This window comes from Elephantulus edwardii, unplaced genomic scaffold (assembly GCF_000299155.1).
Source record: "Elephantulus edwardii isolate Elephantulus edwardi_28Jun2011 unplaced genomic scaffold, EleEdw1.0 scaffold00096, whole genome shotgun sequence".
NCBI classification, from domain to species: Eukaryota; Metazoa; Chordata; class Mammalia; order Macroscelidea; family Macroscelididae; genus Elephantulus; species Elephantulus edwardii.
Window position 1 is genome coordinate 25,329 of NW_006399846.1, and position 26,761 is coordinate 52,089.

Here is a 26,761-nt window from a genome sequence, read left to right on the forward strand (position 1 = left end):
ATTGTTCACAGCTTCAGTTTGCTTGGCTCCACAGTCAACACTCTTGGCACCAGCAGCCAGGAAATTAAAAGGCTCATTGCCATGGGAAAGTCTGCTGTTAGGGACCTCTCCAAAATACTGAAGAGCAATGGTGTCTCTTTGGAGACTAAGGTGCACCCGATACAGGCCATGGTCTTTGCAATCACTTGTTATGCTTCAGAGAGTTGGACAATGACTAAAGAGGATAGAAGGAGAATTAATGCCTTTGAGCTGTGGTGCTGGAGAAGAGTATTGAGGGTACCATGGACTGCCAGGAAAACAAACAAATTCATCCTGTAAAGGGTCAAACCGGGCTGCTCCTTGGAGGCAAGGATTCTAAGGCTCTGTCTAACATACTTGGGACATGTTGCAAGGAAGGACATGTCCTTGGAGAGGGACATCATGCTTGGTAGGGTGGAGGGACAGCGCAGAAGGCCCCCATGAGGTGGATTGATTCGGTGACTGCGGTAATCGGGATGGGCGTGTTGGAGATGGTGCGATTGGCACAGGACAGAGCAGGGTTTAGGGATGTTGTACACAGGGTCGCTATGAGTCGCAAGCGACTGGATGGCACATAACAACAACAACATGTCCAAATTATGAAAGATGAAGCTTCACCATACTTGCCTCCAAGGAACACTCTAGCTGCATCCCCTAAAGACATATATTATTCTTTTTGCAATTCAGGGGATATTCAATACTCTTCTCTAGCACCACAATTCAAAGACATGAATTCTTTTCCTGTAATCCTTTTCGTTGTCCAGCTTTCTGATGGGTAGATGGTGATTCAGAAGGCTAGGTGACTGATGCCTGAATAAGACATTACTTTTCTTCAAATTGACACCATTACTCTTCAGCATTCTCAAAATATCCCTTCCTGTGGACTTGTCCAATGTAATACTTTTGATTTTCTTACTGCTGATACCAACAGGTAACCACAAATTGAGATACTTGAGAATAAACATGACTAGAGATGCAAGAGGAAGCTCTGGTGACTTAGTGTCAGGAAGCTGTGGTACAATCCCAAAGACACATGTTTTGAGGCCTCCTGAGCTGTTCCATGGGAGAAGGATAGGTACTTTCCTCCTGTGTAATTAACTGCCTCTGAAAACCCACTGGAGGGTCAGTTACAGATCGGTTCTGACTTTACAGTACACAACTACAACAAGAGAGACACAAAAGACATTTACAAAGAAAACCACAAAGCACTACTGTAAGAAACAGTAAGAGATATAACTAAATGGAAAAGAAAGTTCCCTTTTCATGGATATAATAATATAATAAATATAATCAATATAATAAAAATGATAATCCTACCAAAAGAAATCCATGTTTAATGTAATCTTAATACAGATATCAAATTCAATTTTCAAAAAGATAGAAAAAGGCAATCAGAAAGTTTATTTGGAAAGGAAAGAAAGCTCAAAACAGAAAAACAAAAATAAAGTGGGAGTATAGCACTCCCTGATTTCAAAACCCACTACACAGCTATAATAACCAAAACAGCATGGTACTAGTACAATGACACATAGACCAATGAAACAGAATTGAGAACCCAGAAATCAACTCATATGCCTTTGGTCAACTGGTATTTGACATGGAAACAAAACCTATCAAATGGGGAAACAATAATCTCTTCAACAGTGGTGCTGACAAAACTGGACTTCCACCAGCAGAAAGCTGTGGCAGGAGTCACATATCATACCATAGATAAAAATGAATTCAAGGTAGATTAAAGACCTAGAGGTAAAGTTCAAAACTATGTTATGCATAGAAGACAAAAGAGATCATAAAAGACAAAATAAGATGAAATTTAGACAGCCTAGCATATGGCACAAAGACACCTAGAAATGCACAACCAGGAGAAGATAACATTGATAACTGAGACCTTCTAAAGATTAAGTCCATGTATGTATTAAAACCTTTTCCCAATAGGGTGAAAAGAAATGATTGAGGGAAACAAACATTTGGCAGCACCATCTCAGACAAGGGTCTTACAATGAAAGTTTATGTAATACTACAGGGCCTCCACAAGGAAAAAGACTGATGACCGAATTGAAAAAAATGAGGCAGGATGGGGGGAGATATGAAAAGACCTTTCACAGAGGAGACATTTGGATGGTCAACAGACACATGAAGTAATGCTCAAAATCACTGACAAGAAGATAGATTCAAGTTAAAACCACTATGAGATACCATCTCATCCCAGTGGCAGTGGCAAAATGTAATAGGACAACAAGCAATAAATGTTGGAGAGGCTATAGATAGATTGGAACTTTCATGCACTGTTGATGAGATTGTAAAGTGGTATAACCACTCTGGAAGGCAATTTGGCAATTCCACAAAAGGCTGACCAAAGAAATTCCATATGACTCAGATCTTTCACTGCTAGGAATACACCTATTTTCTAGGAAAATAGAACTGTGACACAAAAGGAGATTTGTACACCAATATTCATTAACAGCTTTTACCCAATAGCAAGAACATGAAAATAGCTCAAATGTCCATCAACAAATGAATGGATTGAGAAATTGTAGTATATTAACATGATGCATTCACTATGCAGCATTCAGGAGCAATGATTTTGAAAAATACTATATAACATGGAAGAGGATAGAGACCAATATGCTATGTAAACTAACTCAGTCTCACAAGGAAAAATATGGTATAAAACCACTATTGTAAAAAGAAGGATAACCAGTAAGATGTGGATAAAAGTCCAAAGGGAGTAGGGGCAAGGAGAGGAGTCTGGGTGCATAAAACTGCTTGAGTAGAGCACCTGATCTCAAACTACTCAGCCACTTCTTACATGCAGGACAATAGAGTTAGTCACAGGGAACTACATCAAGGTGAGATTTCTACAGGGCCTCAGTACAGAATGAAAGAACCTCAAGGACTTTCAGTAGAGTAAGTGGCTCACTCCATAGACTGAACATTTTGATTTGTCAATGAAGCAGTAATATTATAAAGATAAGATCCACCAAAATCTTTTGCAGACACAAAAGAAAAGGCCTAGCACTTACCACGAAGCATTTCATGTAATGTTGAGAAAGCAGCAGGCAGCTTCAAACACTGGGGAGAAAAAAAAATCACGAAAACCCCAAACTAAACCAAACCAAATTAAGCCTTCTCAAAAAAAAAAAAACAAAAAAAAACCCCAGAGAATATTGCAGATCTCATGAACCCAAGAGTCAAAAAGGCAGATGATTTTTGTTGATATGGAGACATTTGAACAGCTACAAACGAGAGTACAATTGATGGAAGAAACAATGGAAGCCACAAATAAAGGGTTTACCCTAGAGGTAGAGAGCCAGAGAAATATATTGATGAGTTATTTGAACAGCAACAGAAGAAGGTGCAAATAATGGAAGAAACAATAGAAGCCACTAAGAAAGCAAATGCTTCAGAAACATGGAGCCAGAAGAAATATATTGATGAAGAGGGACTTGCACAACTATGGAAGAAAGTGAAAAAGATGGAGGAAAGAATTGAAGCTGTAAATAAAGAGGCACAAGAACTTAAAAACTCTTCACAGATAGAGAGGATACAGTAAACACAGTACCGGAAATAACAGAAATGCATGAAAATGCAATCCAGAATATTAAGACCAAGATGGACAAAGTGTCCAACCTGCTTGAAAAACAAACAAACATAAAAGTAGAATAGAAGAGATAAAGTGGAGAGTCAGTAAGCGGGAAGACAAACACCTCAGTGGAAATATACTAGAAGAATAATCAGAGAAAAGACATAAGAAATAAAGAAAACATTAGAATCATGTGGGATGACATAAGAAGGAATAACATACATATAATTAGAATTCCAGAATATGAGACTGATAGGGTACTCACTGAGAAAATTGTGGAAGAGATACTAGAAGTAAACTTCCCAGGTATTTTGAAGAAGGAGGCAATCCACATTCAGGAAGTTCAGTGAACATCAAATAGACTAGACTCAAAAAGGAAAACATGAAGCAATATCATAGTCAAATTATCCAAAATAAAAAATAAGGATAGAAACAGAAATCAGCATGAGAAAAACAAAGAGTCACCTACAAAGAAAAAGCAATGATTTTAAGTTCTGATTTTTCAGCAGAAACTATGAGAGCAAGAAGACAATGGCATGGTATATATAGAAAGTTGAAAGAAAACAATTGCCAATCAAGGATTCTGTACTCAGCAAAGCTCTCCATCAAATATGAAAAAGAAATCATATCCTTTGTAGAAAAAAAGGAATGTAAGGAATTTGTGAAAACAAGATCAAATCTACAAGAATTTTTAAGTAAAGTCCTTCACAAGAGACTCCAAAGGAGAGTGGATGGACCACAGTAACCATAAACAAAGAAAAAGAAACAGCAAAATGGCAATGATAAAACCTGGTATGCTGAACAAATAATTTAAGAAGCTGGACAATAATGGAGAATGTAGTATCAAATGACAGGTAGGAAAAATTATCAACAAACTGTGTTATGCAGATGATATAACCTTGCTTGCTCAAAGTGAAGAGGTTTTGAAACACTTAATGCAAATCAAAGACTAGTGACTTCATATGAGTTACATCTCATTGTTAAGAAAACAGTAATCCTCACCATTGAACCAACAGACTACATTAGACAACATCATGATAGATGGAGAAAAGACTGAAATTGCCAAGCATTTAATTTTACTTGAATCCACAGTCAACATCAATGACAGCAGCAGTCAGGGTATCTGTATTGGGGAAATCTTCTGCCAAAGACCTCTCCAAATTCTAAAGGGCAAGGATGTCAGTTTAGAGAGTAAAATGTGCATGATCCAAGCCATGGTTGTTGTTGTTTGTTTTTTGCTATTATTATTTTTACTTCTCTTGCATGTGAAAGTTGGTGAATGGATAAGGACAGTTAAGGACAATGAATAAGATGAAAAATTGATACTTCTGAAGATTATAGAGGTTACCATGAATTGCTAAAAGAACAAGCAAATCTGTCTTGCAGGTAGGACAGCCTTAGGGGCAAGGATGGTGAAACTTTGTCTCACTTATTTTGTGCATATTTTTCAGGAGGATCAAGTCCATAGAGAGATTTATCATGCTGGGAAATGTAGAGGGTCAGTGAAGGAGAGGAAGTCCCTTAATGAGATGGATTGATGCAATGATTATTGTAATGGACATGAGCAGAACAAAGATCATGATGATGGCACAGCATAGCACAAGATTCATATCTGTTGTTCATAGGTACATTACAATTGCACCATACAACAACACAACAAGTTCTTGTGTGCACAAAAAAGACTTAAAAAGAATTAAACCAGAGATTAAGGACAAAACCAAACTTTAGAAGAGATGGACACAGGCTGAAGTGATTCTCACTATGCTGAGCATGAGATCTAAGAAGGCGGCTGAATAGAGGTAGGGTACTGCTCCTCTCAACCTCACATGCATAGAAAGAGTGCAGCTGTCTGCCAGGGGAAATTGATATCTGGTTGCTCTGTGCACCAGCACCACCAATGACAATTACAAACTTTAGAAGAGGTTGACATGCACTAGAGAAATTCTTACCAGGATTTATGCAAGAACTGAAAAGTCGGCTGGATTGAGGAAGGGACCTTACCCCCTTTGACCCTACACTGACTGGGTAGAAAGAATACAACTGCCTGCTACAGGAAGTTGTCTTCTGGTTGCTCTGCATACCAGCGCCATCAAGGGTAATTACAACTTTAGGAAAGGCAGGCACAGGCTAGAGAGAGCCACACCAGGCTACTTGCAAAAAGTGAGAGGGTTGCTGGATAGAGGTAAAGGGCCCTGGAACACTAGACCTCATATGGGATAGTGTACAACTGCAAGGAGAAGCTGGTCTCTGGCTTCTTTGTGCACCAGCATCACCAAGGACAATTACAAACTTTTGAAGAGGCAGACAAAACTCATGTGAAAGTCCTGCAAAGCTACACTGTGGTCTGGAGAGAAATTAAAGGACATTAGTTTTCCTACAGCACAAGCCAAGAAATGACTCTTCCCATAGCAAGTTTCTCTCCCCATAAAGGAAACAGTTTAAATTTGCAATGAATAAATAACATCATAAGGATAAAGAACTGTAAGCAACCTATACAGACACAACAGAAATGGCCTAACACATACCAGGATAAACTTCTCATTATGTCAAGAAAGCAGCATACAGCTTTAAACATTGTGGGAAAAAAACCAAATCTTTCTCCTAAAAAAGCAGAGCATATAACAGACACATGAATACCCCAGAGACAGAGAGGCAGAAGATATATATTGACACAAAGTCATATGAACAATTATGGAAGAAGGTACAAATGATGAAAGAAAGAATGGAGCCCATAAATAAGGCAAATACTCCAGAGAAAGTGAGCCAGAAGAAATACAATGATGTAGAGAAACATGAACAACATGAAGATATTGCAAAATACAGAGAAAAGAATTGAAACTATAGATAAAGGGATACAAAGACTAAAAATTCATAACAAGACAGAGAGGGTACAACCATCATTGTACTCAAAATAAGAGAAATGCATGAAAACAAAATCCAGAATATCAAGACCAAAATGGCAGAAGCTTTCAACATGCTTGATGGACAAAAAAAGCAGAAGAGAAACAAACCAGAGAGTCAGTAAGCTGGAAGACAAGAACTTCAATGGGAACATATTAGAAAAGAAAATAGAGAGGAAACGGAAAGAAAATGAAGAAAATCTCAGAATCACATGGGATGACATCAAAAGGCACAATATGTGGTTAGAATTCCAGAATCTAAAAAATAAATAAAAAAGAATTCCAGAATGTTAGGATGGCAAAGAAAACAATGAGAAAATAGTGGAAGAGGTATTAGAAAAAAATTTCCCATGCATTATGAAGAATGAAGAGATCCTGATTCATGAGTTTCAGCAAACTCTAAACAGATAAGACCCCAGAAGAAAATCATCAAGACACACCATAATTAAATTTTCCAAAATAAAAGATAAGGGTAGAATACTAAAAGCAGTAAAACAGTGTAATCTACATAAGAGAACCAATTTGACTTAAAAAATGAGGAAAAAGATTCAAATCAAAGGTTGGAAAAAAATATTCTAAACAAATAATACCTACAGAAAAGCAGGAGTGGCAATGGTAAAATAGACTTCAGGGTGAAAACTACCATAAAAGAGAAGGGATAAATAATGTATACTGCATTGAAACAGATGAGGGAGGAAACTGTTTAAAAAGGATATGTAATTAGGTTTTATTGTCATGACAGGAGCCCAGAACTAAGGCTGCATAGTGGAGTGGCCCTGGGGGGCGGGGGGGGGGAGTAAAACAATTAAAGAATTTTTCTATTACTTTTCAAAGAGAAGAGTGAATGAGGGGGAGGGGTGGGTAGGGAGAAAAGTGTGACAATTAATGAATGAAAATCCTAAGTCTCTGTAAATTTTCATTAAAATTAATAATAATAATAATAAGATGATACAAATAAAAAAGAGAACGAAGGACACTATATAATGTGATTAAAGGCATAACAGATCAAGAAGACATAACTTTGGTCAACATCTATGTTCCAAATTATAGACCTGTAAAATACATAAAACAATGGTTCTAACCTACTCTCATCATCCACTGGAATAGACGAAGGATGTTTATAAGATGAATGATGAAAATATTTGAAAGGTGATCAAATAAGATAATTTAAAATTAATAAACACTTTTTCTTCTTTTCATGCAAATCTCCCTCCCCCGCAAAAAAACAATGGTTAACATGCTTGAAGAAAGAACTAGGCATTACCACAATAGTGCTAGGAGACTTTACCATACCATTCTCATAAAAGGATAGATCATCTTAAAAGAGACTTAACAAAGATGCAGAATATCAAAGCTATACAACCAGCAAATTTTACCTTGCACTAGATTCAGGGTAAGGCACCCAACCAAATAGAAATTTGTTTTCTTATCAAGTGCACATGGTACATTCTCCAGAACTGATCATATATTAGGACACAAAGCACGCCTCAACAAATTAGAAAACATTGAAATAGAACAAAATATTTTTTTCAGAACACAATGCAATACAACTGGAAATTAAGAAGAGAGTAAAACTTACAAAACCTCCCACAAGTAAGCTAAATAATACCCTGACAGAACATGATTGGGTTACAGAAGAAATAAATGTTCCTTGAAAAAAATTGTAATTTAAATACAACATGCCAAAACCTCTAGGATACAGCTAGGACAGTCCTCAGTTCACTGCAATAGACAAATAAGAATAGACAAAAAAGAAAGAAAGAATTAAAATTAAAGAGCTGAAATAAATGGGATAGGAAATAGAAAAAAACAACTGAAAATATCAACAAGACCAGGAGCTGGTTCTTTGAAAGGGTCAATAAAGTTTACAAACCTTTGGCAAAATTAACAAAAGGGAAAAAAGAAAAGATACAAATAACTTGAATAAGAAATGATAGAGGTGACATCACAATAGAACCAGATAAAATTACATTGATAATATCAGAATATTATGAAAAGCTGTACTCTGATAAAATTGAAAATCTAGAGGAAATGGGCAAATTCCTTCTAACCCACACCCTACCCAGCTTGATATGGACAGATTTAGAACACTTGAACAGACCCATCACAAAAGAAATTGAAAAGATCATGAAAAGACTCTCCTACAAAGAAGTCCTGGTCCAGATGGCCTCAGCCTGAATTCTACCAAATATTTAGAGAATTATCATCAATTCTACTTAAATTACTTAAAAATGAAAAAGAAGGAACATTTTATGATACAAGCATAATAACCTTAATACCAAAACCAGGGAATGGTATTATAAAAAAATATATCAAGAAAAAGACCAATATCTCTCATGATGCATGAGAATGAGTATGAAACACAATGTAAAGGAAAGAAAGGGTGAAATACAAGGTGTACAAGCACATTCATTTTAAAAATTCACCATGACCAAGGGGGATTCATAACAGGTATGCAAGGATAGCTCAACATAAGAAAAACAATCTACATAATTCACCACATTAACAAAGCAAAGAAGAACCACATGATCCTATCACTTGATGCCAGAAAAGCTTTTTACAAAATGCACCACCTCTTCCTAAATAAAACATTCAGATAATTTCCTCAACATGGTGAAAAGTATATACTCAAAACTAAAAGCTAACATCATTCTCCATGAAGAAAGACTAAAGACATCTCTTTGGGAAACAGGGACCAGGAAAGGATGCTCACTTTCATCACTCTTATTCAATATTGTAGTAGAAACACTTGCTATAAGGTAATATGACAAGAGAAGGATGTAAGAGGCATACATATTGGCCAAGAGGTGGGAAAACTGTTGCTACATGAAGATGATATGATAGTGTACACTGAAAACCCCAAGGACTCAACTAAAACCTCTTAGATCTAGTAGAATAATTTAATAGTTTGGCAGGATATAAGATTAATATAGAAGAATCACTATCCTCTACAGTATCAAAGGGCACACAGAAGAAGAAACTAGGAAAGTAATGCCATTTACAAATGCCAACCACAAATTGAGATAGTTTGGAGTAAACTTAACTAAAGACATAAAGACCTTTATAAAGACAACTACAAAACACGACTGTGAGAAAAAGAAGAGACCTAAATAAATGGAGAAATGTTCTCTGTTCATGGATGGAAAGATTCAATATGGTTAAAATGACAATGCTACCAAAAACAATCTACGTATTTAATGTAATCTCAATTGTTATGTGTTGTCGAATCACTTGTGATTCATAGTGATCCTATGTACAACAGCTCTAAATCCTGTTCTATACTGTGCCAACCTTATTGTCTCTGACATACCTACCCTCAATACCCCAGTAACTGAATCAGTCTTCTTCTCTTGCACTGTCCCTCCACTCTACTGAGCATGATGTCCCTATCCAAGGACTGGTCCCTTCTTACAACATGCCCAAAGTATGTCAGACAAAGCTTCAGCATCCTTGCCTCCAAGGAGAAGCCTAATTTCACTCTCTTTAGGATGAACCTGTTTGTTCTCCTAGCAGTCCATAGCATATTCAAAACTCTTCTCCAGCACCACAGCTCAAAGGTATTCATTCTCCTTTGATCATCCCTAGTCATTGTCCAGCTTTCTGATGCATAACAAGTAATTTTGAAGCATATAGCCTGGACCAGGTGAACCTTAATTTCCAGAGTGACATCGTTGTTCTTAATTACTCTACAGAGGTCCCTGACAGCTGACTTTCCAAATGCAATTTGTCTTTTGGTTTCCTGGCTGCTCGTACCAAGAGTGTTGATTGTGAAGTCAAACAAACTAAAGCTGTTAACAATCGCAATCTCTTCACATATATCAAGTTCCTTTTTCAAGGAGATAGAAAGACATTTGGTAAGTTTATTTGGACAGGAAAGAAACCCCAAATAGGCAAATCACCTCAGAAAAACAAAAAATGAAGTGGAAGACATAACACTCCCTGATCTTAAAACTTAATATGCAGCTGTAATAACCAAAATAGCATGATACTGGTACAATGACAGACAAATAGACCAATGGAATAGAATTGAGAACCCACAAATTAATTAATTTACCTATGGAGGGACAGGGTTGGAAAGAAAGACTCCAGATGAGGTGGATTGTTACAATAAATGGGGCAATGGGAGTTGGTGCATCAGAATCAGTGAGACTGGCTCAAGATAGGGCAGGCTTCAGAGCTATTGTACATAGGGTCACTGTAAGTTGCAGGCAACTCAACGGCACACAGCAGCAACAACAACCTAAGTTCAACTGGTATTCAGCAAGGAAACAAAACATATTAAATAGGGAAATGACAAATTGTGCTTGAAAAACTGGCCTTCTATTTGAGGAAAACAAGCAGGATTCACATCTCATCCTATACACAAAAATCAACTCAAGGTGCATCAAATACCTAGTAGTAAATCCCAAAACTGTAAAGATCATAAGAGACGAAATTGAACCACACGTAGAAGACCTAGCCTATGGTATAAATGTTGTTGTTAGGTGCTGTTGAGCTGAGTATGACCCATAGGGGTTCTATGAACAACAGATCTGAACCCTGTCCTATCCTGTGCCATTCAGACACTTCTTGACACATTAGAGCCCATTCTCGCAGTCACTATGTCAATCCATCTGGTTGTGGTTGAGGTTCTTCCTCTCTTTCACCAACCTTCCACCTTTCCAAGCATCATATCCTTTCCAAGGAATAGCCCCTTCTAGCAACACGATTGAAGTATGTGAAGCAAAGCCTCGTCATCTTTGCCTCCAATGTGCACTCTGGCTACACCCTTTACAAGATGTATTCATTTTGATGCTTTCTATGTCATTCAATATATTGCTCATAGCATCTTTTAATATTGCGACTGGAGGCTTAAATTTGTTTTTCACTTATCTCAGCTAAGAAATGCAGAGCAAGTTCTTATCTTTTTATTCTTCAAATCCAACTCTGCACATTCTATTATAATACTTTGTGTTCTCGAGCTGTCCTTTGTTTTCCCTTTGTTTTGTCTTCTTGATGCTCTATCCAATTTTTAAAGTCTCTTCTGACATCCAATTTAGGTTTTTTCCTTTCTCCTCTGTCTTTGTAATGACCTTTGGCATTCTTCATGCATGATGTCCTTGATATTATCCCATAACTTATCTGGTGTTCAATGCTTCAAACCTATTCTTTTTTTATTAATTATCATGAACATTTACAGATTTTGGATTTCCATTCATTCCCTGTTGTATTTTTCTCCCTGCCCACCCATCCCCCCCAGTTCTTGCTTCTCTTTGAAAAGTGAAAGAAAAATTATTTCATTTCTATGCAATACCTCCCTGCTCCCTATCCCCCAAGTCCACTGCACTATACAGCCTTCATTCTGGACTCTTACAAATCTATTCTTAAGAGGATCTTGAAAATCTGATGGAATAGATTCAAACTGTATCTTGGTCTCATGGACTTTTTTTTAATTTGGAAAATTAGTTGTGGAAAATTAAAATAAGTCTACAATGGTATACATAGGCTGGCAAATTCAGCCAGAAATACAAAATGAGGAGAAAACAACTTTGATGACTGTGATTTTCTAAAGATTAAGTCCCAGTGCACATTAAATATTTTTTTCAATAAAATGAAAGAAAACCTATAGACTGGGAAAAAACCATTTAGCAATGCCATCTCGGACAAAGGTCTCATAACAAATGTTCACAAAATACTACAGGGTCTCTATAAGAAGATGACTTATAACTCAATTAGAAAATGGGCAAAAGACACGGAAACACTTTTCACAGAAGAAGACATTCATATGGAGTAATACTCAAAATTGTTAGCAATCAGAGAGCTACAAATCAAAACCACAGTGAGATACCATCTCATCCCAGCAGCAGTGGCAAAATTTAATAGAACATCAAGCAATAAATGTTGAAGAGGATGTGGAGAGATCGGAACTATCATACATTGTTGTTGTTGTTATGTGCCGTCGAGTCGTTTGCGACTCATAGCGACCCTATGTATAACAGTCCTAAACCCTGCTCTATCCTGTGCCAATCGCACTGCCTCTGAAACACCCATCCCGATTACCCCAGTCACTGAATCAATCCATCTCATAGAGGGTCTTCCCCTCTTGCGCCGTCCCTCCACCCTCCCAAGCATGATGCCCCTCTCCAAAGACCTGTCTCTCCTTGCAACATGTCCAAAGTATGTCGGACGAAGCCCCAGAATCTTTGTCTCCAAGGAGTAGCCTGGTTTAACCCTCTCTAGGATGACTCTGTTTTCTTGGCAGTTGTGTCATCTGCATAACTCAGATTGTTAATAGATCATCCACCAATCCTGATGCCACAATTGTCCTCATAGAGCCCAGCCTCCTGGATAATCTGCTCTGCATACAGGTTGAAAAGGTATGGAGATAGGACACATCCCTGGTGTACACCCTTCCCAATTTTGAACCATGCAGTGTTGCCCTGCTCTGTTCTGATAACTGCCTCCTGGTCCAAGTATAGGTTTTGCATTAGCACGATTAAATATTCTGGGGTTCCCATTCTTCTCAGAGTCAGCCACAGTTTGTTATGATCCACACAGTCAAATGCCTTTGCATAATCAATGAAACATACATATTGTTAGTGGGATTATAAAATGGTGCATCCCTCTGGAGGGTAGTTTGGCATTTCCTGAAAAAGCTGAACATAGAAATTCTATGTGATCCAGCTATTCCACTCCTAGGAAAATACCTCAAGGAATGCAGAACTGAGACACAAATGGTTATTTGTACATGGATGCACATGGAAGTGTTACTTGCAACAACAAGAACATGGAAACCGTACAAATTTCCATCAACAAATGAATAGACTGTGAAATTGTGATACATTCACACAATGGAATACTATGTGGTACTCAGGAGCCATAATTTTGAAAAATACTATATAACATGGGAAAGGATAGAGACCATTATACTGAGTGAACTAACTCAGTCTCACAAGGACAAGTACTGTATAAGATCTTTATTGTAAAAATAGAAGGGTAACTAGTGAGAAAAGTTGTTTTTGTTAGGTGCCATCCAGTTGAGTATGACCCATAGCAACCCTATGAACAACAAATCTGAGCCCTGCCCTATCCTGTGCCATCCTCCTCCTTCCTGACATTGTAGCCCATTGTGGCAGTCACTTTGGCAGTCCATCTGGTTAAGAATCTTCCTCTCTTTCACCAACTTTTCCAATCATGATTTCCCTTTCCAAGGAATAGCCTCTCCTAGCAATATGCCCAAAGTATGTGAGACAAAGCTTCAACATCCTTGCCTCCAAGAAGTTGAACTCTGGCTAAACTTTCTCCAAGACATATTTGTTTATTCTTTTGTTAGTCCATGGAATATTCAGTACTCTTGTCCAACACCACATCTCAACAGCATTAATTCTTCTGTCATCTTTATTCATTGTCCAGTTCTCAGATACATAGCAAATGACTGCAAAGACTGTGGCATGAATCAGATGCACTTTAGTTCTCAAACTGACATCATTGCTCCTCAAAAATTTGAATCAGTGTCTAACTTCAGAATTTCCCAATGCAGTACATCTCCTGAGTTTTCTGACTCCTGGTAATGAGGATGTTGACTGTGGATCTAAATAAGATGAAGTAGATGACAGTTTAAATCTTTTCTCCATTCATTATGTTGCCTAATGGTCCAGTGATAAAAAATTTTGTTTTCTTGACATTGAAATGCAATCCATATTGAAGGCTGTATTCTTTGATCTTCTGGAATAAGTGTTTCAAGCCTCACTCCCTTTCAGCAGGCAAGTGTGTGTCATCTTCATATGTATGTTATTGATGAATCTTCCTCCAATGTTGATACCACATTCTTCCTCAAAGAGTCAAGTTTCCTGAATAATTTAGTCAGCATACAAATTGGATAAGTATTGAGATAGAATACAAAAACAACACACTCCCTTCTTCATTTTAAATTACACTCTTCCCTTGCTCTGATCACACAAAAGTCTCAGCCTCTTGGTCTAGATAAATGTTTAGCAGGAGCATAATTAAGTGTTCTGGGATTCTCGTTCTTCTTAATGTTAAACATAACTTGTTATGATCCACAGAGTCAAATGCTTTTGCATAGTCAATAAAGCATAAATAGATATTCCCCTGGTGTTCTTAACTTTCTGCCAGGATTCAGAAATATTTAGCAGTGATATTCCTGGTGCCACAGCCTCTTCCAAATTCTCCTTGAACTTTAGCAATTCCCTACCTATATATTATTCTAGCTGTTTTTAATGATCTTCATCAGTATTTTGCCTGCATGTGATATTAATGACATTGTTCGATAGTTTTTGCTCTGTTGGATCACCTTTCTTGGGAATGGGAATAAATATGGATCTATTTCAATCCATTAGCAATACAACTGTCCTCAAATATCCTGTCATAGACTAGTGAGTGCATTAAGAGTGCATTCCTGTTAGCTGAAACATGTCAGTCAGTATCCCATTAATTCCTGGGGCCTATTTTTTCCCCTCAGTGCCTTCAAGGTAGCCTCCACTTGCTCCATTATTACAATTGGCTCCTGGTACTGCCTGAAAATGTTCAGTATCAGTCAATGTCTATGCAATTTTTATAGCCTCTTCTGATATCCATTTCAGTTTTCTCTTTCGTCTCTGTCTCTGTAATGATCTTTTGCTCTCTTCGTTGACGAAATCCTTGATGCCATCCCACAACTGCTCTGGTTTTTGACCATTAGTGTTCAAAGCTTTAAACCTATCCTTAAGATGATTTTGAAACCCAGGTGAAATAGGCTCAAGATAATATTTTGGTTCTTGCAGACTTTTCATTTTCTTCAGATTCATTTTGAACTTGCAAATGAATATTTGATGGTCTGGCCCACAGTCTTCACCTGGCCTAGTTTTGACTGTGAATGTTGAGCTTCCCTAATGATTCTTTCCACAGATGTAGTCAATCTAATTCTCATGCAGTACCTCAGGTGAGGTCCATGTGTAAAGTTGTCATTTATGTGGGTTTTTTTAAAGGCATTTGCAATAAATAAATAAATCACCCAACATACAAAATTTGATCAATTTCCAGCTTCATTTCTGTAACTAAGTCGATTCTTTCTGACTATCCTTCCCTTTTCAATGTTTCCAACTTTTTCATTGCAGTCATAAGTTGTTTTTAGCACATCTAATACCATAACTACCCACGTTCCTCTACTGTTCATAGGGTTTTCAGAGACCTGCTATTTAGGAAGTAGATGGACAATCCTGCTTCCTAGTCTGTCTTAATCTTGGGGATTTATTAAAACCTGTCTACCATAGGTGATCTTTGTTCCATTTGACATACCAGTGGCATAGATTTTAGCCTCAAAGCAAACTACCCAAGTTATTTTAGCAAGTTACCTCAGTACAGCAGACTGAGAGGCAAGTGCTGTTCTAACTAGAAAAAAATGTTATTCCCCAAATACACAAACTGACAATTTAGTATTGCACCTCTTATAGCAAAGCAGACATATAAATATCATGTGACTAGATTCATTTGAAGCTGCATAGAGGTGACAGGCTGTTCTCTTGGAAGGATATAGAAACTTAAAAAAAGGTGGGAAATATGAAGAGTCACTTTACCAAAGAGAACAGTCATATGGTCACCAAACCTGAACAAATGCTCAAGATTATAAATTATTCAATTCAACTCATTGCTATTTTTGGAATAAATTTATAGCTGACCATCCATTGAGTTTCCAGGGTGGTAAATGGCACAGGATGACCATGTTTCTTTTGAGGAGCCACAGATTGCTTTGTACCACCAAGACAATTGGTCTTTTGGTAGACGTACAACTTCCTATAATCAGTAATGTCAAAACTAGAAAATGAAAATTCATAGAATTGATTATATATTGCATGATTCTATTTTGATAACTCTATAAGCAGACAAAACTAGTTGTGCTGCTAACATAAACTACAGTTTAGACATCTAGTTTAGGAGATAATATAGGTGGACATCCATTTTTTCCCATGGGTCCACTGGTTGATTCAAATTGCCACAGAAGTGTGGCCTTTGGTTTAGTAGCACAAGCACATACAGACTATACACAGAACACCCTCATAAGATACTATAGAGAAGTAAATAAAAGCAACAGTGAGATATCTTATTCTAGCAACAACAACAATGTTTAATAAGGCAGAAAACAAGAATGCTGATGAGTGTGTGGAGAGATTGTTATTGTTGTTAAGTATAATCAAGTCAAGTATGACTCATAACGACCCTATGAACAACAGATTTGAACCCTATTCTGTCCTTTACCATCTTTACCATTCTAACACACTTGAGCCCATTGCTGCAGTCATTCTATCAATCCATGTAGTTGAATATCTTCCTTTCTTTCACTCACCCTCCACTTTTCCAAGCTAAATGTCCCTCTCCAACAAATAGATTTTCTTAGCAACATGCTCAAATATTATATGAGGTAAAATACCTCTAACTTTGCCTTCAAAAGACACTCTGGTTTCACTTTCCACAGGACAGATTTGTTTGTTCTTTACACTGTCCATGGGATATTCAGAGATTTTCTCCACCACAATTCAAAGGCGATGATTCTTCTTGTCATCCTTATTCATTATCTGTCTTTCAGATGTATAGGTGATTAGAAATACCATGCTTGAATTATTTGCACCTTAGTATTTAAAATGACATTAATTTTCTTTAGGACTTTGGAAAGGCCACTGATGGCAGCCTTTTGCAATACTAGATATCTCCAGATCTCCTGACTTTTGATACCAAGGGGTTTTGATTGTGGATATAAGTAAGATGAAATAATTGACAATTTCAATCTTTAGCTATCATGATGTACTCTATTGACCAAGTAGTGAGGATTTCAGTTTTCTTGATGATGAGATGCAATCTATATTGAAGACAGCAGTCCTTGATCCTCTGCCACAAGTGTCTCAAGTAAGGCCTCCACAATTTCCGCAAGCATGTTGTGTCATCTAGGTAACACAGGTTGTTGATGAGTCTTCCTCTACACCTGAAACCACACTCTTCTTCATAAAGTCCAGCTTCTCTAATGGTTTACTCAGCATACAGATTGAATAGGTATGGAGAATACCAGGTATGGAGTATACACTTCTGATGCAAACCTAAAACTATGAAATGTTCCCTGGTTTTGCTCAGATAACAGATTCTTATTGTCAGAACACTTATTGAACACTTCTAATTAAGTATTGTTGAAGTCTTGTTGAATACCTCTAAGTGTTCTAGAATTCCCATTCTTCTCTATGTTAGCCTTAGTTTATTCTGGTCCACACAATAAGATGACTTTCATAGTCCATTAAAAAGAGACATTTTTCTGGTATTTTCTGTTTTCAGCCAAGAGTCATCTACATCAGCAATGATATCCCTCCTCATGTCACAGCCTCTTCTAAATCCAGCTTGAACTTCTGGTAATTCTCTGTCAGTGGATGGGTTTTGTTATTTTTGGATGCTTTTCAAGGTGAAGAGATTAGAACTCTCATAAACTGCTGATAGGAAGGTGGACTGGGGGGATCAATAGGGAAAGGAATTTGATGCTTCTTTAGAAAGTTGAAAATAGATGCCAGGGAGCTGATGCCTATTCCAGGGAGCTGAGGCCTGCATGCCTGCTCCAGGGAGCTGAGGCTTGCAAGGGAAGCAATGTGCCAGGACAGCTGGAATTTAAATGAAGTACTTTGTGGGGACCTCTGCTGTTTGGCTGGTCCACAAGCGACCCCTTAAGTTCAAGCAGTAGAGAGCAAGACAGCTGGAGCTTGAGTGAGGCAGCAGGCCCAGTTCTTGAAGGGAAAACCAGGGTTTCCATGTCCAGTCAATTAACTGCTTTTAGCTTGGACCACTTCACACTGGCCGAGCTGCAGCAGTTGTTTGATAGAGGAGACGGCTTTCACAGGCCCTTTCTCTGCTGAACTGAAGCAAATCTTCCCTTGAGTCAGAAGTTCAGAGAGAAATGCAGGTAGGGTAGCTGCTTCTCCCTCTTCTGGAGGAGTGACCAGATCAAGAACCTGCTACCTTCTCAGGTGTGGAAAACTTTACCATAGCAATGTCATGTAAGAAACAGGCTACCTAACACCCTACACAAGCCCAAAACAAGATGTCATCCTCCCAAAGTAACACAATATCAATGGATTTTCTGAAGGGAGAAAGTCTGATGGAACTTTCTGACACAGAATTTAAAAGAATAATGACTGAATATTTTCAATGGGTGAAAGACAAATGTGAAGAATTTTAGGACACTGTAAGAAAAAAACAGGAGACGCTTAATCCCCCCTCCCCCAACAACCCACAAACAATCCAAAACAATACAGATAAAACAAATGAGGAATTAGAGGCTCTGGAAAACAAGAAATCACAGTACAAAATATGAGACCAATGTTTCAGATGCTGTAAAAATGATAAGAGGGACACATGAACACAGTTGAAGAGATGGAACACAGAACAAATGAAATAGAAGATAGAATTGTCACCACTGATCTCCTAGAGCAAAAAGAAGAATCAAAAAAGGAAGGAAAAAGAAGAAAAACTAAGAATACTGTAGAACACCATCAAGAGAAATAACATGTGCATAATCAGAATGCCAGAACAGAAAGAAGCAAGGCATTGAAAACTTTCCAGGCATAATGAAGAATGTTGTTGTTGTTATGCGCTGTTGAGTTGCCTGCAACTCATAGTGACCCTATGTACAACAGCCCTAAACGGTGCTCTGTCCTGTGTAAATCTCACTGTCTCAGACAAACCTACCCTGATTCCCTCAGTCACTAAATCAATCCACCTCATAGAGGGTCTTCCTCTCCTGTGCTGTCCCTCCACCCTTCCAAGCATGATGTCCTTCTCCAATGACTGGTCCCTTTTTACATCATGTCCGAAGTATGTTAGAAAAAGCTTCAGAATCCTTGCCTCCAAGGGGCAACCTGGTTTAACCCTCTTCAGAATTAACATATTTGTTTTCTTAGCAGTCCATGGTATATTCAATACTCTTATCCAACACCACAGCTCAAAGGCATTAATTCTCCTTCTATCCTCCCTAGTTATTGTCCAGCTCTCTGATGCATAGCAAGTGATTGTCAATCCCATGGCCTATATCAGGCACACCTTAGTCTCTTAGAGAGACACCATTGCTCTTCAGTACTTTGGAGCAGTCCCTAACATCAGACTTTCCCATCACAATACATCTTTTAATTTTCTGGCTTCTGCTGCCAAGACTGTTGACTGTGGAGCCAAGCAAACTAAAGCTGTGAACAATCTCAATCTCTTCACCATTTATCCTGATGCTTCCAATTGGCCCAATAGTGAGAATGAGAGAAAGAAGCTGAGAGAACATCATATAGAATAGATTCCAAAAGGAAAACAGCAAGACATATCCTTGTCGAATTTACCAGAACCAAAGATAAGGAGAGAATTCTTAAATTAGTGAGGGAAAAACAAAGAGTAACCTATAAGGGAGAGCAAATAAGATTAATAGGTAATTTGTCAGCAGAAACCATGTGAGCAAAAAGACAGTGGAATGACATATATCAGATACTCAAAGAATATAACTGTCAACTAAGAATATTGTACCCAGCAAAATTGTTCATCTAATATGAAGGAGAGACCAAGATATTTCCAGAAAAACAGAACTTAAGAAAGTTTTTAAAAAGACCAGTATTATAGGAAATACTGAGAGACGTCCTCCTAATAGAGGTACCACAGAAAGCAGGACGGACCAAAGTAACTAGCAACAACACCAAAAAGAACTCAACAAAATAATAGCAATAAAACCTTGCCTCTCATAAATCACACTGAATGTGAATGATTTAAATGCATCACTGAAGAGAAGAGTAGCAGATTGTATTAAAAACCCCACTAAATCGAACAATACGCTGTCCTGAAGAGACACACCTGAAAACTGAAGATAAAGAAAGACTAAAAACAAAAGAGTGGGGGAAAATATACCAAGCAAATGGCAAAAAAGCAGAAGTGATATTTAATCTCTGATAAAATAGATCTCAATGAAAAAAACATTATAGTTCAAGGAAGATCACTACATAATGATTGAAGGGTCAACAGAATAAGAGGACATACAATAATAAATATCTATGCACAAAATGATAGAGCTGTAAAATATATAAAATAAACATTAACAAAACTGAAAAAGGAAATGGACAACATCACTATAGTAGTTGAAGACTTCAATACACCCCTCTCAAGAAAAGATAGAACTACCAGAAATAACTCAACAGGTATGCCGAAGAATTAAATCACACAATAAAACAACTCAGTCTCATAAATATTTATAGGTTAATGCACCCCCAAAAGCAGAGTATATCTTCTTCCTGAGAATAGAACATATATTAGGTCACAAGGCAAGCATCAATAAATTAAAAAACATCTCCCTAGACCACAATTCTACAAAATTAAAAATTAATAACAAGAGGCTAAAGGAAACCCCCCATACATTTGGAAGATGAATTAACACCTTTCTTGAACATGAGTGGATACTAGAAGAAATAAAAAATGAAATTATAAAGTTTCTTGCAACAAATGACAATGAAAACACTACTTACCAAAATCTCTGAGAAACAGCCAAAGCAGTAATCAGAGGTCAAATTACAGCAATAAGGAAACACATCAAAACGCGGGGGGCAGGGATGACCATTGATTCTCTAACCCAAAATCTCCAACAAATTGAAAAAGAACAGGAAAAAAAACACCCTGGCACCCTCTAAAAAAACTGAAATTATAAAACTTTGGGTAGAAGTAAAGGAAATTGAAAAACAATTGAAACTATCAACAAAACCAGGAGTTGGTTCTTTGAAAAGGTCAACAAAATCAGCAAACCACTAGCAAAACTAACAGCAGGAAATGACACAGATAATCTGAATAAGAGATGAAATGGGCAATGTCACAACAGGCTAACAATGGAATATTATGAAAAACTATATGCAGACAAATATGAAAACCTAGAGAAAATGGACAAATACTTAAAAATTCACAAGTTACCTGAACTGACACAAACCAAGATTGAACACTTGAATAGACCCATCACAAAAGAAGAAATTGAAAAGCTAATAAAATAACTTCCAGTCAAAAAAGACCTGAACCAGATGTTTTACAAGTGACTTTTATCAAACATTCAGAGAAGAACTGTCACCAATTCTACATAAATTATTTCAGAAAATGGAAAAAGATGGAATTCTCTCGGACTCATCCTATGAAGCAAATATATCCTTGATACCAAAGCCAGGTAAAGACACCACCAAAATGGAAAACTATAGCCCAATATCTCTCATGAACATAGGTGCAAAAATCCTGAATAAAATCTTGGCCAATAGAATCCAAAGGTTCATCAAAAACATAATTCACCATGACCAACTGGGATTCATAACAGGTATGCAAGGATGGTTCAACATAAGAAAAACAATCAGTGTAATTTATCACATTAACAAAGCAAAGAACAAGAATCACATGATCCTATCAATTGATGAAAAATAAAGGCCTTTGAAAAAATCCAACACCCTTTCCTGATTAAAACACTTTAAAAAAAGGAATGGGGGGAGTTTCCTCAAAATAGTAAAAAGTATATACGCATCCAAAAGCCAAAATTGTTCTCAATGGAGAGTGATTAAAGGCATTCCCTTCGGTAACAGGAATCAGGCAAGAATGGCCACTATTACTTCTCTTATTCAATATTGTATTGGAAGTCTTAGCAATAGCAATATGACAAGAAAAGGAAATAGAAGTATCTAAATTGGCAAAGAAGATGTAAAATTATCTCTATATGCAGATAACATAATAGTATACTTAGAAAACCCTCAACACTCAGCAAGAAAACTACTGGCCATAGTTGATCAATTCAGCAAAGTGTCAGGATCCAAGATCAACGTACAAAAATCAACTGGATATCTCTACAGTGACAAAGAGAACACAGAACTGGAGTTAAGAAAAATAATCCCCATCACAATAGCTCATTACAAGAGTAAATGCTTCAGAGTAAATCTAACTAGAAACACAAAGGATCCATTAAAAAAAATTACAAAACATTACTATGAAAAAAAAAGGTACCTGGAGACATGGAAGAATATACCTTGTTCTTGAATAGGAAGACTCAATATTGTGAAAATGACAGTCCTACCAAAGGCAATCTATACATTCAATGCAATCCTAACACAAATACCAATTCCATTCTTTGGTGAGATGGATCAAGCAATATCAAATTTCATTTGGAATGGACAGAAATCCCAAATAAGCAAAGCACTCCTTAAAAAGAGAAACAAGGTAGAAGCATCTCACTCCTTGATTTCAAATCCTACTACACTGCCATGGTGGTCAAGACAATGTGGTACTGGTACAATGACAGGCACATAGATCAATAGAATAGAATTGAGAACCCAGAAATCAGCCCATCTACCTATGGTCAACTGATTTTTGACAAGGAGAAGGAAACCATTAAGTGGGGAAATGACAGCCTTTTTAAGCTAATGGTGTTGACAAAATTAGATAACTATCTGCAGAAAACTCAAGCAAGGTCCACACCTCACACCATACAGAAAAATCAAAGTGAACCAAGGACCAAGGACTAAAACTAAAGGCTACAAACTTCATTAGAGAAAAGTATGGAAGAACTCTAGAAGCCCTAATTCACAACATGAACAGTCTTCCAAGTATCCTGAATAACCGATAACCAGGAGAATATAAAATGGGACCTTCTAAGAATCAAATCTCTATGCATATCTAAAAACTTGTCCAACAGGGTAAATAGGGAAACCACAGACTGGGAAAAATATTTGGTAATGACATTTCAGATAAGGAACTTATATCTAGAATTTATAAAATACCCGAGCACCCCAACAAGATAAAGGTGAATAACCCAACTGAAAAAAATGGGCACAGGTTATGAACAGACACTTCACCAAAGAAGACATTCAGATTGCAAACACACACATGAAGAAATGTTCAAAATCTCTAGCTCTAAGAAAGATGCAAATCAGAACGACTATGAGATATCATCTCACCCTAGTAAGAAAAGTAAAATTTAACAGAGAAGCAAACATCAAATGCTGGTGAGGTTGAGGAGAAACTGGAACCCTTATTCACTGTTGGTGTGAGTGTAAAATAGAGCAATCACTATGGAAGGCTGTATAGTGCTTTCTTAAAAAGTTGCAAATAGAAATACCATTTGACCCAGCAATCCCACTACTGGGAATATACCATAAAGAAACCATAACTGCTACCCGAGCAGATATATGTACACCAATGTTTATTGTGGCTTTATTCACAATAACAAAGAGCTGGCAACAACCTAAGTGTCCATCAACAAACTAATGGATAGAGAAATTCTAGTATATTCACACAACAGAATACTATGTTGCATTGAAAAACAAAGAACTCATGAAATATTATACAAACTGAATAACCCTGGAGGACATTATGCTGAATAAAATATCTCAGTCACAAAAGGACAAATATTGCATAATGCCACTGTTGTAAAACGGGACTGACATCAGGTTTGTGGGGACCGAGAAAGAGGGCATAAATAATGCATACTGCATTGAAACAGATGAGGGAGAAAACTGTTTAAAAAGGATATGTGATTAGGTATTTTTGTCATGATAGGAGTCCAGAGTACAGGCTGCATAGTGGAATGGACTTGGGGGTGGGGGCGGGGATTGTATAACAATGAAATAATTTTTCTTTTACTTTCAAAGTAAACAGCAAACTGGGGGTGTGGGAGGAGTAGGCAGGGCGAAAAGTGCAACAATGAATGAATGGAAATCCAAAGTCTCTGTAAACCTTCATTAAAATTAATAATTTAAAAAAAGGAGAGTAAAAAAGAATTTAAAAAAAGACAAGCACTTCGAAACCATTAGCTTCTCCCCAGCAAAAAGATGGACAATCTCTTCTATTGTGATTTACAGCCTCTGAAAAATTGCTGGAGAGTGGATCCAATGAGTTGGATCCAATGAAAGGAAAATAGCTATAAAGTATCATTGATTTCATCAAGCTATTAAAGAAAAATCCAGTGAATAATATAGAGGTTTTATAAACTGTAAATCATATAGCCATTGACTGATTTACTCCGTAGTGGAATTATAACTGGGTATGCAAATTCCATCTAATAAAGTGTAAACTTCTGGGGAAAAAAAAGTTTAAAATAGGAAAATCCCATTTGTTGTAGCAATCTCACTACTAGATATATATCCAAAAGAAGTAAGAAGTTTTTTGTGGATGGGGTGATAAATAAGAGCTTTTAACCAGTACAAATATATCCATGTTCACCACGGCATTATCCATAACAGCAAAGAGATGGAAACATCCCAAGTGTCTATGAACAGATGAATGGATAAAACAAATCAATGGTATACTATGGTATCTATCTTCTTGCTTCTTTTCAATGTTTTTATTATTACAATGCTTGCCTGTCAGTTTTCTGTATTGAGTTAAATTGTGAGTTGTGATGCTCAAAGCTATGGCACCAGTGTGTCAAATTCCAGAGAAGTCACTCATAATGGGCAGGTTTTAGTAGAGCTTCCAGATTAAAACAGACTAGGAATCAGTGTTGTCTGTTTACTTCTTAAATAGCAGACATCTGAAAACCCTATGAGCAATAGAGGAACATGGACAGCAACGTAGTATTAGAGCCCGGATTAGAGGTCATTCAAAATGAGGAAAAACATCTGCAAACACCTTTAATAGCTGGAGCATGGAATGTACAATGTATTGGAAAAATAGAAGTTGTAAAAAAAGAAGTGGAACACATGAACATTGACACTCTAGGCATAAGTGGAAGGGTAGGTCCTAACAATCTAGGCATAAGTGAGATGAGATGGACTAGGTTTGGCCACGTTGAATCAGGCAGTCACATGGTATACTATACATGGTATACCGGGCGTGAAAACCATGATGAAGAATGGTGTTGCATTCATAGTTAAAAAGACAATTTAAAGTTCTATCCTGAAGTACAATGTTGTGAGTGACAAGATATTATCCATATGCTTACAAGGAAGACCTGATAATACGACTGTTAGTCAAATATACACACCAACAGCTAAAGCCAAGGAGAAGGAAATGGAAGATTTTTACCAAATTTTGCAGTCTGAAATTGACCAAACATGATTCAATAATTGGTGATTGGAATGCAAACGTTTAAAACAATGAAAAAGGAAGGGTAGTTGGAAAGTATGGAATTGGAGACAGAAATAAGGTTGGAAATAGAATGATAGAATTTTGTACATTTGATGATAATCACAATTATATTTTTTGTAAAAATTAATACAAGTTTATTTGAGGTAATTTGGAAGCTTTTCACAACAGCCACCCTTCACAACTTCCCGGCCCCCTTCCTCGCTTTCGTGGGATATTTTATATACTGTATAATTTATACTATTTTACCTACATGAAATACTACAAAGTCAAGTAGTTTGTTTACTGCCATATGCTAAAATATATTTGTTAAAAAAACAAATGGTTGTGGAAAAAGATTTTTAAATACTACAATAGCATTTACCTGTAATTCCAACACCAGATGCAGTTACTGTCAACATTCGTGTTTCCTTCACTTTGTGGATCATTGAATTCACAAAGTTGTCATTTCCTTTTTAAATATGTTTGCAAAGATATTCTTATTGGCTCTATAGTGTCTCTTCATGTAAGATGACTTGTCCTGGGCCTTTTTAGCACCTTATCACACTCTTAATGGTCAACAAAGTGGGAGGATTGGCACAAATGCCTTTTTAAAAAAAATAAAAATCCAATACAAATGGTGACTTTTATTATGGACTTCACCTGGTGGACTGCAAAGGAACTACGCTGACTACATCTGTGGAAAGACTCATTGGAAAAGTTGAGTATCAGCTGTCAAAATCAGATCAGGTGCTGACTATAGAACAGGCCATTAATTACTCACCAACAAGTTCAAACTGAGGCTAAAGAAAATGAGTCCACAAGAACCAAAGTATGATACTGAGTCTATCCTACTTGCATTTAAAACTCATCTTAAGAATAGATTTGAAGCTTTGAACACAAATGATCTAAGACCAAATGAGTTGTGGGATGACATCAAGGATGTCATCCAGCTTGCTTCCTGAAACTGAAAAAGACCTGAGGCACATGCTGCAGAAGGTCAAGGATTGTAGCTTCAATATGAATTGAAGCTCAACATCAAGAAAATGAAGATCCGTTTAAAAGAGAGATGTAACTGGGTATTTCTGTCATCACGGGAGACTAGAGTGAGGGCTGCATGGTGGAGGGGACCTGGGGGAGGGTTTGTAAAACAATGAAAGAATCTTTTCTTTTACTTTTCCATAATTTTTGGACTCATGTACTTATA